The sequence below is a fragment of the Penaeus vannamei genome, chromosome 26 (assembly GCF_042767895.1).
Source record: "Penaeus vannamei isolate JL-2024 chromosome 26, ASM4276789v1, whole genome shotgun sequence".
In the NCBI taxonomy this organism is placed as follows: Eukaryota; Metazoa; Arthropoda; class Malacostraca; order Decapoda; family Penaeidae; genus Penaeus; species Penaeus vannamei.
The window spans coordinates 34679987-34684375 of record NC_091574.1 but is presented as its reverse complement, the minus strand read 5'-3'; the positions used below and the strand labels follow the sequence as shown (position 1 = coordinate 34684375).

The window sequence follows — 4389 nt, the reverse complement described above, 5'->3', positions numbered from 1 at the left end:
TGTTTTATAGCTCATTTCATAGTTAAATGAAAAATCTGGTGAATGTTGGAAAAAGGCTTTGCAATTTTTTCTTATGTTTCTTGTAAAATTGACATACATGTAATATATATATATATATATATATATATATATATATATATATATATATATATATATATATATATATATATATAAATCTTGATAGTCGGTTACTTCAAAATCGGAAAATGTTTTTCGAACATTCACTAGATTTAGGATGAATCTGTTCAAAAATCACACCAGAAAGCCTTTTTTCTAGATTTTAGAGCAGCATCATGTTCATCTCCATAAATGATATCATTTTCTCGACTATATCCAAGAAAGGCGAGTGTCAGGTCAGAGAGGATAGGAAAGACAGGAGGCATTGCTACAGAATCTGGCAGTCGAGGACGATCTCAGGGGCTGCGGAGTTGCTACTGTCAACGTGAGACGGGAATCGTTTTAAAAATAAGGCGTGTGGGTGTGATTGCAACCTATTGATTATCAATTAGAATTATAATAGGAACAAAATAACACAAACTTTGTACAGCAAATTCACTCTTCTTTAGATAGCAACCCACAAAATGTACAAAAGAAAAACAAAATATACATAGTGTCCTTTATTAAATGCCGTACAGTGTGAATCTACATCTTTAGAAAACGTTGGGGATGCAGGTTCTGCGGTGCCATCCCGCCCACAGGTCGCCTACCGTCCGTACGAGTAAGGGCGTGCGAAGGAGGCGCCGCCGAGTCCCAGTCCACCAGAACCCCCAAAGGAGCTCCCGCCGAAGCCCACAGAAGGACGCCCAAAGGAGGCGCTGCTGAATCCTACGGAAGGACGAGAAAAGCCAACAGAAGGCCGAGAGAATCCTCCGAACCCGACAGAGGGACGAGCAAAGGAGCTTCCTCCAAAGCTGACAGAAGGACGAGCAAAGGAGCCTCCCCCGAAACCGAAAGAAGGTTGAGCAAAGGAGCTTCCTCCGAAGCTGACAGAAGGGCGTCCGCCGAACCCGCCGCCGAACCCGCCGCCGTAGCTTCTACCAGCAGACGCGACATGCGCCATCGCTACCGCCAGCACCTGCGGGAGGAACACCCGTTTCCTTTAGCGACCTCCTCAGATACGCCTCTGGAGACGCTCAGAACATGCTTATAACATACAAAGGATCCTTATAACATTTGATAAGAGGGATCCTTATACCCTGCACAAGGCAGGGCTATACTCACAACTGCGCGAAGACCAATCATGTTGCAAGAGTTGTTGCTATCCGCTTCGGAGAGAAACTGGCTTAGATCTTCGGCGCTTCTCTTTTATACAGATCCTGGCCGCTCCTTGCCCTTACAGCCGACATAAAAAAATGGTGGTAAAAGAAGGACAAACACCAAGTACTTGTACAGCGCAAGGACAGGAAAAATCGGAGAAACCAGTAAAAAAAAAAAAAAAAAAAAAAAACTTTATATTCGCTCTACCTCTTTTTTTCTCATTCTCTTTATATATATATATATATATATATATATATATATATATATATATATATATATATATATATATATATGTATATATGTATGTATATTATACAGCGCAAGGACAGGAAAAATCGGAGAAACTGCAGTAAAAAAATACTTTATATTCGATCTCCCTCTCTTTTTCTCATTCTCTCTCTCTCTCTCTCTCTCTCTCTCTCTCTCTCTATATATATATATATATATATATATATATATATATATATATATATATATATATATATATATATATATGTATTCTTCCTCTTTTTTTTAATCTCAGGCAATAATTCACATGAAGCGGATGTATTTCTGCTCTATTGATATTACCAACTTCTGATACAAATAGACATATATATATATATATATATATATATATATATATATATATATATATATATATATATATATACATATGTACATAAATGAATAAATATATATATATATATATATATATATATATATATATATATATATATATATATATATGTATGTATGTGTGTGTCTGTGTTAACGTGTGTGTGTGTGTGTGTGTGTGTGCGTGTATGTGTATATAAATATATATATATATATATATATATATATATATATATATATATATATATATATATATATAGATAGATAGATAGATAGATAGATAGATAGATAGATAGATAGATAGATAGACAGATATAGATATATATATATATATCTGTCTTTATATGTATGTATATATGTGTGTGTGTGTGTGTGTGTGTGTGTGTGTGTGTGTGTGTGTGTGTGTGTGTGTGTGTGTGTGTGTGTGTGTGTGTGTGTGTGTCTGTGTGTGTGTGTGTATGTATGTATGTATATGTATATATATGTATATGTATGTGCATACAAATATATATCGGTTTTGTTTTGTTTTGTTTTTTTCAAACTTCACGATAAATAGATTCATTGTCCAATTTCTTTTTCACTTTGAAATTAACTTCATTCTTGACACTTTATCATCCCGTTACTGTTTCTTTGAATCCGTGATCTTTTGAGCGTGACTTGCAGATTCCAGATTTATTATTTGTTTTCCAGATGATTCTCTTCATCCACTTGACTAGTGGCGTTTGTTCCTTTGTGCGCTCTTCTTATTTTCCTCCTTCGTCTTCTCTCTTTCCTTCCTCTTTTTCTTCTCCTTTCTCTTTCTCTCCTCTTTCTCTTTCTCAACTCTTCTTCTTTTTCTTCTTTCTCTTTCTCTTTTTCTTATTCTTCTTCTTTTCTTCTTTCTCTTTCTCTCTTCTTTTTTCTTTCTCTTTCTCTTTTCATCTTCTTTTTTCTCTTTCTCGCTTTTTTCTTCTTTCTCTTTCCCTCTTCCACTTTCCTTTTTCTTTCTCCCTTCTTAGTCTTATTATTTTTTCTTTCTCTTTTTTATTCTTAATCTTTCTATTTCTCTTTCATTTTTCTTTATTTCTCGTTCCCGCTTCATATTCCTTCCTTTTTTTCTTTCTCTTTCTCTCTTCTTTTTTCAGTCCTTCTCTTTTTTCCCATTCTTTTCTATCTCTTTTTTCTTTTTCTTGTTCTTTTTTCTTCTTCTTTTCTTCTCTCTCTTGCTCTCATCTTTTTCTTCTTTCCTTTTCTCTCTTTTTGTTCGTCTTTCTCTTTCTCTTTTGTTCATATTGCCGAAGATTGTGTTGCAGGCTAGATTATCTGTTAATCTAACTGTTTACTTATTTCTCTGCCTGTTTATCTATCATTTTATCTCTGTGTGTGTTTGTTTGTGTACACATACATACACATACACACACAACTTTTCCTCCAAGACCAGTGCTTGGAAGAAACAGGTAGACGATGACAGTGCAAGTTAGTGTACAGAACCGTTATCGTAAAGTTTGCCGTGAATATTAAGCTAGAAAATTATGTGTTACACCATCTAAGCAAGGTCACAATGCCAAAAAACGAAACACAATTATGATACTGTGGGAAGAAAAAATCATGATAAAGTCTGCAAAGGTAAATAGCGGAGTCTTAAACGTTAGCAACTACTAAACACAAATAAAGGAGAACGTAAGTAAAATAAAGTAAAATAAGGGAACGCAAAATTCAGAAATTAGATAGATGTTTACACACACACACACACACAAATACGCACGTGCATACATACATACATATATAAATACATATATGTATATTTGTATGTGAATTTATCTATATATACATACGCACGTGTGTACGTGTATGCATGCACACATGCGCTCGTGTGTAGAGGTGGGTTTAATAATCAGTATAAATAAAGAATACTGGTAGACAGCTAATACAGACACATACCCTCAGGCGGAGGTCATATCCGAAAGGGAGCGGCCTCCCCCCCCCCTCCCCCAGACAGCCCCTTAGCTAACTGGACAAGGCGTGCCCGGAGGCCGCACGCAGGCAAGCACGCGACTGGAGGCACAGCGAGCGAGCCAAACCGCTTTTTGGTCGAGTCGCGAGTCGGAAGGTGAGTGACTCCGCGCGAGACGAAGGGTGGAAAGGGAAGGAGGAAAAGCGGAAAAAATTAATAGACAAATAGAGAAAACATTTTTTTTTTTTTTTAACGAAGATCATAGGCTAAAGTCAAGACCATTTTATAGACATGATTTTTTTTTTATCCGAACATAAGCTTGATCTTGCTTTAAGATTTTAAAAACTGTATTCATGATTGGTGGTTCTCCTTGGTTTGTGTCGGACGCGTGAGTGATTTGTTTGAAAAAATAGTAAAAATAAATAAAAAACAGCTGAAGTTTCGGAAGCTCATGGAGAAAAGAGGGAAGACAGTGGGTGGAGAATAAGCGAGGGAGAGAGAGAGAGAGGGAAAGGGGCTGGAGAATGAGAAAGAGAGACATAGACAAAAAGGGGGTAGAGAATGAAATAGAGGAAGAGGGCGGGAGAGAGAAAAAATAAGGA

General features: G+C 36.3%; 1 non-coding gene across 1 annotated transcript; it reads right to left on the bottom strand.

Annotated features, from left to right (window-relative positions):
• Window positions 1–602: 602 nt before the first annotated feature.
• On the bottom strand, window positions 603–1294 carry LOC113811345 (uncharacterized). The gene is made up of 2 exons (XR_011399631.1): window positions 1222–1294; window positions 603–1075 (listed from the first exon to the last, which is right to left on the bottom strand). It is a non-coding gene; the product is annotated as an uncharacterized protein (transcript).
• Window positions 1295–4389: the final 3095 nt, after the last annotated feature.